The sequence below is a fragment of the Gymnoscopelus braueri genome (assembly GCF_963280865.1).
Source record: "Gymnoscopelus braueri genome assembly, chromosome: 15".
Taxonomy (NCBI): Eukaryota; Metazoa; Chordata; class Actinopteri; order Myctophiformes; family Myctophidae; genus Gymnoscopelus; species Gymnoscopelus braueri.
In genome coordinates, this window is record NC_137620.1 from 17,569,561 (window position 1) to 17,586,273 (window position 16,713).

Here is a 16,713-nt window from a genome sequence, read left to right on the forward strand (position 1 = left end):
ATCAGCTAGTGTGTAAACCGGGATTACAACATCACTGAAGCTGCCAGGAATCAAGGCAAATGATGGATTGAAATTCACACTTTAAACAGGTTGGTTTACTCTCGTTACACAGCCCAGTTCTGTTATATACAGAATACTTCTATTTGTAGTATTAGTAGTAATAGCCTAATAATAATACTAATAATACTAATAATACTAATAATACTAATAATAATAATAATAATAATAATAATAATAATAATAATAATAATAACAACAACAACAACAAAAACAACAACAACAAATAAATTAATAATAATAATAATAATAATACTGCTACTAATAATACTGCTACTAATAATACAAATAATAATTTATGTATAGTATTATTTCACGTGTATATGGACCTCAAAGAGATTTACAGTGTTGTGAAACACAATACAGCCTAAAACTAGTCATCCTTTAAACATTTTCAACAAATAATGAGTAGTTAGACATGTTGGGAAAATATGGGATAAAATAAAGGCCTATCTTGTCGAGCCCAAATTTCTAAAATACAATTCCAATATTTTGTGTTTGTGTTACAACACAAGCTTGGTTAATGTCGATTTCACCCTGCTGTAAATAACTACCCTATGTGATGACTTATTTTGTTAAAGAATAAGTCATCATACTGTACAGTAGGCCTACTCATATTTATTTATTTCCAAACTTCAGAATATTGAACTGGTGAGTTCAACACTACCATGTATGCAAATTGCAAAATGAAAGACACTTCGAAATTCCAGGAGAACACATTGCCTATATTTGACATAGGCTATAATATGCAGTCAAATTAATGGGGAACGGATTCATTAGTCCTATTAACCCATGATGACCTGATGTCTGATGACTCTACACCAAAGGCCTTCGCCTGGTCCTCAAAGTTGATGTAGGATACATGTTTCAAAGCATGAAATATTTAGCAGGAATATAAACATATTTTCATAAATTTGAGTGGCTATGGCTAATTTATATTAAAAAAAATATTTCTTCACATGCTCTAAAACGTTGAAAATCATTAATTAAACGCATTAAAACATTCTATGTACTTAGATATGTGCATATTTTAAACAATTTTTTAAAGTAATATGTCACTGTTTGATGTCAACGATACTGCCAACCTCAGACTGTCAGATAACAGGAGTTAGGGGGGTGGGGGGTGTCATACTGACCACCCCCCCCCCCCAAGCGGGAGGCCTGGGGGTCCCCTCCAGGACATTTGTAACAGAGTAGATGTAATTTCCAGTATTCTGGTGGATTTTGGGAGTTTGATACTTTTATCAGGCTTTACTTACATAGGATCCATTAAAAAGCTAAAAGTAGCAATAAAAGAGCCATGTTTAATAATAACCACTAATTACTTATCTCTTTATAATTGCATTCAATTGTCAACACCTGTATTTGAGGAAAATAACAAGGTACCAGAGGTTTATTTGCATGCAATGTGACAAAACACTTTCTTGAATTTTCAGTTCTGCACATTAAGACAAACAGTGCCTCTCAGTGGCGGTATCGCACATCATGTTTTGCCAGCTCTTTATGTTCTTCAATGTTTTGTCAGGTAAGTAGGCCTACAACATTCATGGCTATTTAGTATTTACATAAAGGGAAAATCCACCCCAATACAGAATTTCATCTACATTGTGCTACTCCAAAGATCCTAGATTAAAAACTGTCTCCCTAAACTTGAAATCAGACCACAGAGACTTGAATTTATGATGCAATCAATGTGGACTTTGAGCTCATATCAATTTTGAGGAGTGGGTGGGTGGGGGTTGAGGCAAGGCCCAAGTGGCCAAATCTATTTGTTATTTGTTTAAATCAAATTAATAACGTAGGCTACAAGAGAAATGTGACAATTGAGGGAGTTTATATGGACAATCCGTATAGTTTTTACATCGTTTTTTTCGGCTGAATCTCATTGTAAACATCTGCCATTCATTTTTATTATCAATCAAAGTGACACAGTAAAGCCTTGAGGGGAGACTTCTCTCTTCTGCCTCTGTGATCTCGGGAAACCAGCTGCCGTTTAAGGTTACATGCGCCATAGTCTCGCGAGAACGGCAGATTATTTTTTATTTTGATTCGAAGTACCTTAAGTTTTATAGTCGAACATTCTTTTATTTTTAATATTCGAAGGAATATTCGAATATGGAGCAGGCTATTTGTTGACCACCGACACACAGCTGTCTTGTATGATTTAATGTGGCCGTTAAAAAAACTCCACCTGTTAACCCCAGCATCCCTGTGATAATGAATGATTGAGAGAGAAAAATAAATCTTGCGTGCTAACAGTCATCTCTCGCGAGAGTATAAAGTACTGTACCGTAAATAAACACGTGAAAACGGTGGCCTATCAGGCAATACCAGAACTTTTGCTGCCAATGAGGGCATGTCTCTCCCATTGCCATTCCAGCGAGTTACAGGTATGCTAATTATTTAGCTGGAAAATTCTGGCACTGTAGTGAAAACGTAGCATACAGTATGTCATCAAACCTAGCCTGGGATCAATACCATTTTCGGTTGATCGGGTCTGGAGCGGAAATAACTTTCTTTATGTCATCAGGCGGCCCAAACCCTCGGCCGGAACCAAGCGTATCTCGCAAAAAGAAAACAAATACTCAAATTCCAATGCCAGAGGGAGTTCCACTGACCTCATTCACCCCAGATTCGGCACAAACATGGGGATGAATTAATCTTCTAGCTTGCCAAAATAAATTACACCCTACTGTTTTTCAGTAAATATACTTGAACTGCTCTAGTATTGATGATTTCTTGTATAGTATTGTATTGTATGTCTTTATTTGTCTTGATTAATTGAATACCAAGGACCACAACGTGTTATCCCTTTAGAATTATTGTATAAATGTAGCCTACCTCTGCACTTTTTGCAAAATATTAATAATATTCAATCAATCAATCAATGTGCATGGCTTTCTAGCTAGTAGTTGTGGCTCTGGTCCGAGTAGGATAGTTCAATATAGAGCTTGGAAGTTGACCCCGCCCCTTTACCTTGCTGGTTGGCTGAAAACAAACAGAAGTCATTTTCTCATTGGGGTTTTTTCAGTTGCTCTCTATGATGATATATTTTATGTACTAAGCTTTAACATATCCATGATACAAAAGTGATAATACACACCGCTGTGTTTAAATAAATAGCTACAAAATGATATGACCAGAGTTTGAGCAAGATAACAGTGTCTGCTGATAGTTGCTTTGAAAAATAAGCACAGACATGATATTTGTCCTCTTATGAATTTACCCATAACTATTAGGAGCAGTGAGCGCTATTACCAAAGCAACTGGGGAGCAGTTAGGGGTTAAGGGTCTTGCTCAGGATTCAGGAACACTTTGACACATAGACCGGGGCCAGGGCACGAACTGGGGACCATTTTGTTTCCCAGACAGCCTCTCTACCACAACCCTGTTCCTTGACTTTCCTCTCTCCATCCATCTATACTGTCCTCAGCATCAGAGACACCTACCATGGAACCCGAGCTGACCTGCTACACTTTGGATGGCAGAAACTATCGGGGGACGGTTGCCAGGACGGTCTCTGGCAAAACCTGCCAGAGCTGGTCGGCCCAGACACCTCACACACATGGCTGCACGCCCGACAATTACCCACACGGGTAAGAACACGCTGCCAAAATGTCTGTCTGTCTGTCTGTCTGTCTGTCTGTCTGTCTGTCTGTCTGTCTGTCTGTCTGTCTGTCTGTCTGTCTGTCTGTCTGTCTGTCTGTCTGTCTTTCTGTCTGTCTGTCTGTCTGTCTGTCTGTCTGTCAACTACTGTGCCTACCTACATTTGTGTCAGAGGCCTGGACAAGAACTACTGCCGGAATCCAGACAATTGGAGGAAGCCATGGTGCTACACCACTGCCTCCGAGACAAGATTTGAGGTCTGCCCGGTGCCGAGATGTGATGATGCTCCCAGGCCAGGTAGCTGCACTCTTTGCATATAAACTGAGTTTAGCTAGATGTCTACGTTCCTAGGCTTACCGTTTACGGTTTACGGTTTTGTCATTGAGCATCAGTAGCATCCAATCTGGATTAGTGCACCTCACTGTACACGTGTGTCTCAACAAAGTCTGATCAAAATACAACTGGTTAAAAAATGCTGCTGCTTGACGTAGAAGAGGTTTAGCATCATCAACACAGCCTCTATAGAGTCCCCCCTCGTCTCCACAGAGTCCCCCCTCGTCCCCAGAGAGACGAAGCAGGTGTTGAAACTGAAGCTGACCCCAGACGACCCCACTGTGGACCTGAATGATCCTGCTGTGATGGAGGCCGTCTTGAAGCAGGTTAGTCACTAGACTGTAGGTTCAAGTCCAAGTCTAACATCACAGCTGGACCAGAGAGGACTAATGTCTGTTGAGGTGAATAACAAGACTCTTTGTCTCTCAGATGAAAGAGAAACTGAAGCAGAGAGGGGTGAGTGGAGACATCAAGCTGACATGGAGGAAGCAACCTGATGGAAAAGTCTTCAAAAAGGAGAAGGAGAAGAACAGGATGAAGACAGAGCTCTGAAACTAAATACATAAATAATTGTAATCATAATTATATAACAGGTAGTTCCGACGAAGCAATCTGATTGGTTGAAATAGGCTCTCTACCCGTGCTCAAACGAGCATGACAGCAAACCTAATCAAAATATAAAAATCAACTGTGCTGATCAGACAGAGTCTCGGCAGAGCAGAGGCGGCTAAGTGGCTAGTCTAGCAGTTTGCATGGGAAGTGTGCGGCCATAGTAGCTAAATCTGGCATTTATTTATTTATTCTTAAATACAATGAGATTGAGCTAACAGTTAAGTTTTGTTTCTCTATGTGTCCAGTCTGAGAAAGGTTGTCTAGCGTGGCTGAGTAAACAGTGACTCTGTCTGTCTCTGTCTAGTCTGGGAGACTTCGCCTCAGAGCCTGGACAGCAGGGGCGCGGCCACTGCGTTCTGATTCAAATCAACAGCCAAATAAGAAAAGGGGGCGGGATCCACATGCAGTGGGTGTTGCATGTAAATAGGAGCGACGGGAAGCAATTTCGGCCGCCATTGTTGTGTACTGCTGTTTGCCTCTCGTCGGACTGTTTAGACGAGTTGTACAGCTCTCAGACCGGTAAGAGATTCTGAGCGTAAATTACATCCCGTACAGAAATACCAGGGCTCTGGCCCAGAAGTTTCCTCGCCCCTCCCGTTTGTATGCGAGAGCTGGCGAAAACTTCTGGGAACTCAGATTAGTCTTTGTCAGACCGGACCCCATGTATTTCCAGGATAACAGAGATAACACTTTCTGAAAGGTTGTTATTTTGAGAGAGAAATGTCCCGCAATATGAATACATTTTGATATGTTTCATTTTGATGGTAACTGTTGTATATTCTCAATCGAGGGTGTGCTTTACCGTGACATGGCTGTTGTCGTTGTTGTTTTTTACCTTTATTAATATTATAGCAAGGTTATGGTTGGTATAGGCTACATTAGCAATACATTGCTATCTAGTGTAGTTAGGTTGTTGTTTCCTGTGACCCAATCTGGGAACCCAGAACCAAATGAGAAGGAAAAACAGCGCCCTCTGCTGTTTGTACTATCTCACTTGGCTCTGGGACAATGACGACGTAGCACCCGTGCGCAAGGAAACCGGGGTTTTGGTCTGCCTTCAGCGTTTCACTTCCGGTGGTGCGACTATGTTTTCATTCCCACTAACAATATTTCTACACGGAACACTAACACCACTTCTCCCAGAGAACATGGATCGTTTTGGTTATAAGCCCACTTGTTTCTATGATGAAAGAGCAAGTTAAAATGTGAATATCTTTTCGTGGTTTTGTCTGCTCCGTGGACGCTATTGTTAAATTAGTTTTGGTTGGTTTCGAGTGGGGAAGGATCGGCGGACACGTAAATCCCGCCCACTACATTTGATTGGGTAAAGCGCGGCCTGCTTCTTGATCTGAAGGCACGCCCACTTGTAGCCCAGTGTGTACACGTTATGACGAACCTTCACGACAGATTCCAACGCAGAGCAGAATCTGTTCTTGAGAGATTACCTGTGACCAAAAGGGAGTGGCTAATTCTCCCCACAAGAGATGATATGTCACTGGGAGATGACGCTTAAATTATTTATTATATGTTTTTTAAACAGGGTATACAGTATATAGTAAGTATATTGAACATTACAATTTCACAATGTTAAAATATTTTGGAAAGTTTGGAAAATAAAGTCTGCACACTTGATTATGCACCACAAGAGATTTTCTTATGGATTATTTTAGCATAATTAATGGAGCATTAATGAAGTGAATTATAGTATAGTGAAGTATAGTGAAGTATATGAACATACATATATTCAATACGTACATACCTTAATGTTTGTGTCCAGAATCACTGCGCCGCGGCAGCCTACTCACGCACAAAATATAAGACACAAAAAATAGTACCATGTGACAGAGGGGTCGAAATTGAACGAAACCTGCTCTATATGGTAGAAATAGGTCAACAATACAAATGACGCTAGTTTTTTTATTAATTTATTTTTAATGAGCGGCCCCCAACAAATCTACTAATCTACCGACAACCGGACCCTAACTCTGACCACGGGACTCGGAATCAATTAATACCTTTGCAACCACTACATTAATGGTAAGTATTTCCTACAGAAAATACTCAAAAAATCTGAACTAACCCTTTAATGTAAAAAAACAAAACATATGGAGATAAGAGGTTTCTGCCCGACAGCAACGTTATACTGTACGTGTGGGGACATTTGGCCCTCACAAATATTGTAATACATGTACACACAAACACACACACACACACACACACACACACACACACACACACACACACACACACACACACACACACACACACACACACACACACACACACACACACACACACACACACACACACACACACACACAGTACTCATGGGGTCATGGACTGTTGAATACCCAAAGTCAGCAGTGAAAACACAGGAACTACAGGAGACGTGATGTTTGTTTGTTTGTTATCCAATGACAGACAGACAGACAGACAGACAGACAGACAGACAGACAGACAGACAGACAGACAGACAGACAGACAGACAGACAGACAGACAGACAGACAGACAGACAGACAGACAGACAGACAGACAGACAGACAGACAGACAGACAGACAGAGGGAAACATCACTAAAGAAGACAACAGATAACGTTCAGGTACTGATCTTTTTTTCATTGTATTGCTCTTCACTAATTGACTAATTGTCATTCTGAAAATGTCTAAATGTGTGTCTAAACAACTATCAGTGTGGTAGAAAAAGTACTCATATTCTTTACTAAAAGCGGCACTATGTAACTTTTTTTTTATTAATAATTTTTTATTTTGTCCAATCTGAATGGTAGTATGTTAAAGGGATTGTAGGCGATTCAGAGATTAACAAAGAAAAAAACTCCAGCAGTTCGTTTCCCCGACCACCAGGGGGTGACGCAGGGAGGACTTCCATAGAGTTAAAGGAGAATTTTGGACTAAAGTTTTCTTACCTTTTCTATGACGTTATGATATCTTAGGATGAATGGTACAGTAGAACATTTTCATAACTCCACCCCTGAGCCGCCACAGCTTAAAAGGTGCGCGGATAGGCCTTAGGTTAGATCACATATTTTAATAGCTTTAAAAAAAAAAAAAATTGGTGAGATCTGACGTTCATAGTGACAGAACACTATGCAACCAAAAAAAAAAAAAAAAAAAAAACAGAAGTCTCGCTAGACGAGATTGAAATCTCGAGATTTCAATCTCGTCTAGAGAGGCTTGTTTTTTTTTTGTTTTTTTGGGGACAGTGTTCTGTCACTATGAACGTCAGATCTCACAACAAAAAAAACAAAAAAAAAAAGCTTTTAAAATATGTGATCTAACCTAAGGCCTATCCGCGCACCTTTTAAGCTGTGGCGGCTCAGGGGTGGAGTTATGAAATTTTTCTACTGTACCATTCATCCTAAGATATCATAACGTCATAGAAAAGGTAAGAAAACTTTAGTCCAAAATTCTCCTTTAAGGGGACTTCTAAACGGGCCATGCCGAATATAGGTTACTTTATTCGGATACCAAATAGGCTCTTTCATGACAAATTGACCACATATATGAAGTTAAACAACTAAATTCTATCCAAACGCTATCTGAAAAGTAAATTATGTGCCTCAAAAACGAAGTTTGAGAGCGTTTTAAAACCGAAAGTAAAAAGTTCACACGGACACGGACGCGCACGGATGCGCACATGCGTGCGTTAATTTACGGCCCGAGACAAACATAAACAGGGATATACGGATTTCAGAAAGAGGACTGTGTTTCAATGCAGGAAAACACCCCAGCATCATTATATAGTGCCTGATAGAGGGGAAAAAATGCAAAATATATATAGATATTTTTCAAATTTAGGCTTAATGTTGCCAACAATCCCTTTAATACAATATAACGTATACAATTGGGTTGGTTGTATTTAGTCTCCCTGCTCTTTTGAGACATCGTGTCAACGGTCATGTCTCACCTAGACACAGGAACTGACTGATTTTGACCTGATGGTCAAGATTCAATTTGTCCCCTGAGCAAGCAGGCAGGGTCTATTAGCTCAATGGTAAAGATTTTAGCACTTGAGCAGGAAACCAGGTTCAAATCCGGGGTAGAAGAGGAAAGTTACATACAGTAGTGCATCTTTAAGTAAAAGTATAAATACCACCATGTACAAATACTCTGTGCAAGTACTGTAGAAGTCCAGAATAAAAAAAATACTTGAGTAAAAGAACAAAAGTATTGGCATCATTGGCATCAGTGTAACATTTTTGCCCCTAAGATGTAGTGTAGAAGTTTTGAAAATTGGAAATACTTGAGTAAATATACTGAGTTACTTTTTACCGCTGACAACAATACAACAGTATTAACCACTTTCTTTTTCTTTCCACTTTACAATTCTAGCGTCCCTGTCCAAGTAATATTTAATGTATAATACTGTGAAAATAGGAGATCTACAAGCTCACAATGTGTTGTGTAGCGTAGAGGGGGTAAAAGAGCAGACCAAGTACAGACTCCTGGGGTATCCCGGTCAAAGAACTACTTTATATAGGGTTTAAGTGGTTAATATTATCAATATTATGAATCATTCATCTTAAGTATGCATGTGCTTAAAGAGTGTTGCTTATAATGAAGCCTCTTTGAATTGACACAATATGAACACAATCATTCTCTCTCTTAGCATTGGATATCAGAAACCATGGACGGCAGAAAAAAAACCCTTACTTTTCTATGGTGAGCTTTATGATGCCATGCCTATACTCTGAATATCACCTTTGTGTGTGTGTGTGTGTGTGTGTGTGTGTGTGTGTGTGTGTGTGTGTGTGTGTGTGTGTGTGTGTGTGTGTGTGTGTGTGTGTGTGTGTGTGTTTGCGTGGCTGCACGCAAATGCAGCTGTGTGTGATTATTTAATTTTGATATCAATTTCTATTCATAGGGGCTATTTTTATAACTCTACAAGTCACCCATCAGACAGGTAAGAATAGTTATGTCAGCACTCTTTTCTTTTTTTTATCTTAAAAACATAAATGTCCATTCATGCTGCTCAAATGGACAGACCTTATACAATATAGAACATGATTTGGTGGTTATTTTTTGGCAAGCTATTAGTTAATTAATATAACAAACTAGGCCAATCTCTCAGTCGAATAATTAAAAAAAATGTTTTAAATTTTATAATTCGACTAAGAGATTGGCAGTCGACTCAGACAACCCCTCGACTAATTAGTCGACTATTCGACTAATAGAGGTCAGGCCTACTATGCAGATATTATCTTGGTCTCCAAGACAAAATGTTAAGAATGTGATTTAGATAGCATGTTGTTTAGACAGATGCTATAGGTTCACCTGTGACCTGTTTGCCTGGTATCCACATTTCTTCGAGGCACTACTTTGTTCTCTCTGCACTCTATATGTGACTAGTTACCTTGTTGTTTGTTTACTAGAGCTCATGCTTCCTCTGCTTATGCCAATGTCTCTTTGTTTACTAGAGCTCATGCTTCCTCTGCTTATGCCAATGTCTCACTTAAAAGTCACTCTGTCTGGATAAGAGTGACTGTTAAATGCTTAAATTGTAAATTGTACATAAGTCACGTACTGTACTTATGATATGATTCTTAACAGAGGTAACTAATGCTAACCCGACACGAATGATTCCGCCTAGACAACCAACAGCCCAGGTCTTGCCCAGCGTGCTCTCCTTGTGTCTTCCTTGCCTCCGACCACTATAATCGCAGGTGAGAGACTAAGACGCAAGGAGAGGAGACGAGGAAAGGAAACAAGGGTGTTCAAACCTGCCTCGTGAAGTTGCTCACCTGCACACCATAACTCATTCATTCACACCTACACGTGCACGCCTAATCTCATTAATTCATTCATACCCGCGTGCACTAATGCACTAAACTCAATCACACACACAGGTGCCACCTTCACCCACTCATCTTCAGTCCAGTAAGGTTAAGTGAAAATGATGAACTTTAATTAGCTTGAAAGCAGTAACAAGTCTTTGTACTAAAGTCTCACCATGAACTGGATGCAGGAGAGATGCCGATGCCCTTTAAAAAAAACAATACAAGTATTAGACAACAATTTGCATTCAGTGTTAAAAGCTGCAATCTGGACCTTTCATACTCAGGATCCTGTATGAAATACCAAATATCTACCACTAGACCAAGGCCAGGGGATATATCGTGCATCTTGTTGCTGTCAGGCAGAAACCTCTTATCTCCATATTTTAACTTTTATTTTCGTAAATTAACACCCTACTTGATCATACTACAGCGTCACACATAAGCATCAAAGGTGGCGCGACACGTTTTGAGCTTGTAGATCTGCTACTTTTACTGTTTTTGAATTTGAATTCTGAAAAGTAACAGTTTTGGACATATGAGGTTTACACCCGACAGAGACGATATGAGCTATAGGGTAGGGCTACTTGCCAACCAGTATGTCCTACCCGACACCCCACTCTTCACCTCCCACTACTGCAGATGTGCTAGTTATATTGCGTTAACATAAAATAAAATATACTCCAGATTGCAGTTTTAAGCCCATTGTCGATGAATAGTTTGGCTGTTTTTGGCTGCTGTCCAGTCGATATTAATCTGGACGATGAATGTTGTACATTTAATTATAGGAATGAATTTAACTCATGAATTGTATGGAATTTTACAGTTATTTCCATAGAGCTGTTTTTTTTTTGGCTGTATGTTCAAAGTGTTTGTGTATTTCAAAGATGTCATCTAAGATCATGTTGTCACTTAGCCCTAGAATGGCTATAACCTACATTTCATGTATTCCAGATACCTGGTAATACATGAAATGTATGTACTATCACAGCCATTCTAGGGCAAATATGACACAACTTCAACTGTGTTAACGTTGCAGCCTAGCTTAGCTTCCACTGTTAACTAATGCTAATAACATGGGACACGGAAGTGGTTCCGTCGTTGTTTTTGGTCCGACTTGCAAAAAAACGTACAACCATTAATTCCCTTTCCGGCAAGATCCCATTTAACCAACGAGTATATAAAACAGGGGGCACCATTATTATTGTATTATCATTATTATCAATTATCGTTATATTATTATTTTCCTGAACTGATTATTTGACAATTGTCTCAAATTGCAATCACTCAAATCACATGCCATCATACCAGCTCCACCTGCATCTCCCAATGACATGTTCAATATACTCCTGGTTTTTAACTAGGAGCCGTTGTCCAATTTAAAAAATGCCTTGGGAGGTAACCGTAAGAGCTTGGACAAACAGGAGCTGGTTTCATTTTTAACAGTCTATGGGTCAATGGGGTGGGGAAAATCTGAGAAACATCATTGGACATAGTAGGAGTTAAATAAGTCCAGAAGGTGGCAGTAATGCAACACTAAGGATGCAAGCTGCTCTTAAAATCCAAAGGGTTTTTAAGATGCCACAAAGTTACTCCTGCTTTTACAGTTAACTTTTTCCATTTATTTCAATGTTTACACTCTGATTTGGTTTTATGTGAAACATCATTTAAACTTTTTTTGAGTACTATATAAGGTAAATTTGAACTGGTAGTTGTATATAGTAGTTGTAGGAGCCATTTTGATGGTAGTATATTATTTTGTAGGTTGGCATTATTACTTTTGGACACTGGGTGGCGGGCTTTAGTTTGGACAGCACTGGGTGGTTATTTAAGGGGTTACAGGTGCACTGATTAGGTAGATCATAGGACACAGGGTGGTGAGGAGCCACACCGTTTCTACCAGCAGCAAGGGAAAACAGACAGAACCACAATACAAAGAGTCACTGAAATAACCCTGCAATATTCAATGGTGTGTTCATCATCAACTGCAACTACAATGAATGCACCTAAACTGGATTTTTGGACTGGATCTGTTATGTTTTATACTTTTCTACTGCGTAGGATCACTCCCATACACCACTCCTCTGAAGTAATGGGCAATATAGGAACAATGGAAGGTTAAAATTGCCATTACATTCAGTAGAAACGATGCTCTACAAGGACGAGTGAAGATTGGACATCAAAGGACTCAGAAGGACAGATTGTATAGACCACATTCACACGGCGGCCATGTTTATATGAAGTCAATGAAAGTAGCCACCCCGGGTGGCGGCACTTTCAATGTTAAATTCCAATATGGCCGCCGTGTGAATATGGTCTATTACAGCCAACGCTACTGCCGATTAGGGTGATTGGAAACACCTGCGCAGCTCTATAGGGTGAGTTGTGAACGCAGACGCTGTTGGAAAACTGTGAATGAGCAATCATGTCTGAGGGCAATGACGATGCCCAGCCACAAGATGGCGACATTGGACAGGATCATGAAAAGGAAAAAAGAGTTGTCAAACATACCATAAGGGGCTTGGAAATGTTGATTGAAAAAGGTAAGAAGACAAGAAGTTTGTGTGTAAAAAAGGCTGTGTGTAAAAAAGGCTGCTAAATCCAGAGAGACATTGAAAGAGCTCATGAATTCCAATGAAAATGTAAACGCAGTAAAATGTCATTTGGAGGAATTAATCAATCTGTGTGGAGAAGCAAGGGGAAGTCATTCCTCATTAGTGGTTTTGCCCCTGCCTGAGGAGGAAATTGAAAGGCAAAATACATGGTTTCAACCAAAAATTTATATTCTCGAAGGTTTTGTACAGGATGTACACCTGTAGCTATCCGAGGTGAAACCGCAAATGCATGTCACTGCTCAGAATGAACCACCAATGCATATCACTATTGAAAATGAACCACCAACACAGGTCACTGCTGAAGGTGAAATATTGAGTGTTGTACATTCTGATGATATTGGACCCCATGACAGCATATCAAATGTTTCAAAGTCAAAATCCACACACAAATCCACTGCATCAAAAACATCTTCAACATCATCTGCTCGCATCATGGCTCAGGCTGAAAAGGCTGCTCTCATGGAACAGGTTGCTGCCTTGCACAAAAAACATCAAATAGAAGCACAACAGGATCAACTCAAAATGCAACAGGAACAACTGAACAGAGAAAAGGAACATTTGGAAATGGAGACTCGGCTGGCAGCAGCAAATGCAAAAGCAAATGTACTGGAAACAATGGGATCAAGGAACTCATCTAGAGTGTCAAGTGGGACAAACTCGAAGAAAGAAGCCGCTGCTCCAAGGGAAACAACCACATACTTACCTGATCAACAAAAAATAAATGTGACAATGGAAACCACAATTCCTCCCTCCCAGCCACAGGTTGTGAGGCCAAAACAACCACTTCAGGAAAAATCTGCCAAAGCTCATTACATGACTCCTCTAATGCAATATTCTCTCCCCAGGCAAAATGTTCAAACCCAAAATATAACCCATCAAACTGAAAATGTACAGGTTCATGGGAAAAGGGCTGTTCAAGGTCATGTCATTCATACTACACCCCCTGCAAGTGATGTTTTCAATGTGCTAACAAAACAGAATGACATAACTGCTTTATTGGTTAAACAGAATCTGTATTCCACTTTACCACCAAGAGATATCCCTGTTTATGATGGTGACCCATTAGAATATGAAGGGTTTATCAGAGCATTTGAAAGAGGAGTGGAAAGAAAGACTGACAATTACAGTGACTGCCTACACTTCCTCGAACAATACACAAGAGGGCATCCAAAACAACTGGTCCGCAGCTGCCAGCATCTACCATCATCACAAGGCTATGACAGGGCAAATCTGTTAAAAAAAACATTTAGGAAATGAGCACAAAATTGCAACTGCATACATGGAAAAGGTCTTTAACTGGGCAGCTATTAAGCCAGAGGATGTGAAAGGATTGGAGGCATTCTCTCTCTTCTTAAGAGGCTGTTGCAATGCAATGGGACATATAGCCTATATGGAGGAGCTGAATGTTGTTTCACACATGAGGACCATTCTAAAGAAGCTGCCATACAAGCTCAGAGAAAACTGGAGGAACAAGGCCTGTGAGCTACTGGAGAAGCATGGACATCGTGCTAAGTTCTCAGACCTGGTAAAATTCATTGAACGACATGTAAAAATACTGTCTGACCCTATGTTTGGAAACATCCAGGATGCTAGGAGCCCAACTAGCAAAACCATCATCAAGCCAAAAGAAAGGTCAAGTCAAAGAAGCAGTTTTGCAACAACATTATCACCCATAAAAACAGCCATGGAGTCAAATGGATTGGAGAAAGATGTATTCATCAGCTCTCATAATTATTGTCTGTGCTGCAATAAAAGTGGTCACACATTGGAGCGGTGTCCACAGATGATGAAGAGAAGACACAGAGAGAAGATAGACTTCTTAAAGGAAAGGGGAGTCTGTTTTGGCTGTTTGAAGAGAGGACACATAAGCAGAAACTGCAGAAGTCGTCTAACTTGTGATAAATGTAAACAAAACCATCCTGATATGCTCCACATTGAACAAACGGAACAGAAATCAATAGGAAACAATGCTGTCATCTCGCCTCACACCTGTGGTCATATTGGGGCCGGTGATGAAACTTCCATCTTCTCAATCGTACCTGTTCAGGTGAAGAGCCACAAGGGAGACGCAGTGTTGCAAACCTATGCTTTTTTGGACTTCTACATTCTGCACTGAAAACCTAATGAGAAGGCTGAACATTCCCGGACAAAAAAAAACAATATTCTACTCCGTACCATGAACCAAGTGAAGCCTGAGTCCAGTCACCATACACCAGTTTGGAAATAGCCAAGATGAACACAAATGATTTCATACAACTCCCTAATGTATTCACTCATAAAACCATGCCCGTTTCACAACGCAATATCCCAAGACAACAGGACCTGTCAAAATGGTCTTATTTTAAACACATCAAACTACATGAAATAGACTCTGGTGTTGACCTTCTGATTGGCGGAAATTCGTCAAAGTTATTGGAACCTTTGGAGGTGGTCAACAGCCAGACTGAAGGACCATATGCTGTGAGGACCCTATTGGGGTGGGTCATCTATGGTCCCTTGATAGGAGACTACAATGTCAGGGATGAGATTGGCTGCCCTGCTGCTGCTGTCGATCAAATCGCCGTCCTGAAGAACAATCAGGACTTCTGTGAAAGAGCCATTAAGGTGGTGAAAGTCAACAAGAGCAACAGGAAGTACACACAACGGAAAAGTGGCCACAGACAGCCAACTGAGGACAGGAAAAGGAGAGACAACAAGTTCTCGACAAACACTGAACCACTTTCATCAAAGAAACACAGGGAGGAGAAGATGCCAGCCCTGGCTCGCAAAACACCTCAGACAGTGAGGTTCTATGGAAACACAGACGGCTACCGTGAAGTGGTGCCTCTGGACTTTAACACGGGTACACCCCCGCATTCCTAAACCCCCCCCACTCCTACACACCCCCATTCCGAAACCCCCCCCCCCCACTCCTATACCCCCCCATTCCGAATTTTTTTCGGAATGGGGGGGTGTAGGAGTGGGGGGGTTTTGAAAACTTGGAATAAACCCTGCAATTTCGAAAAATAGATATAAATCCTATCTTTTTTTTTGTTTTTTTTTTTTGTGGGGGGGTGCATATGGGGCACCCCCCCCCCCCCTGCAAAAAAGTTAACATTTTGTTTTTTTAAGTTTTTTTTATTTATTATTATTAAAAAATAATTTGTGGACTGAAAAAAAAAAAAAGTTAAAAAAAGTTTTTTTAAAGTTTTTTTTATTTTTATTAAAAAATAATTTGTGGACTGAAGTTGGTTTGCTTCCACAATCCATAATGATGCAGAGATATACATCTTATCTATCTAACTTTTTTTTTTTTGTGGGGGGGTGCATATGGGGCACCCCCCCCCCCCCCCTGCAAAAATAAATAAAATAAAAAAGTAAAAAAAAAAAAAATGTTAACGTTTTTTTAATTAAAGTAATGGGCAATATAGGAACAATGGAAGGTTAAAATTGCCATTACAGTAGTAGTAGTAGTATACTGTGTAAACTGTAGGTTCTTTTTTCATATTTTAAGGGCTGGACCAAGGACATATTTGAACACAACAGGCTTTATTCAAAATTTGGCCTCTCTCAAAAATCACACAATTCATCACTGAGAGCACTGTCTTTTTTTACATTCAAATATTTTAATGTAAACATCATAGAATATTATGTGTAATAAAGTGCAAACTTCCCACCACCTCACCTAAAAATTTACATTTACAGAATATTTTAGTAAC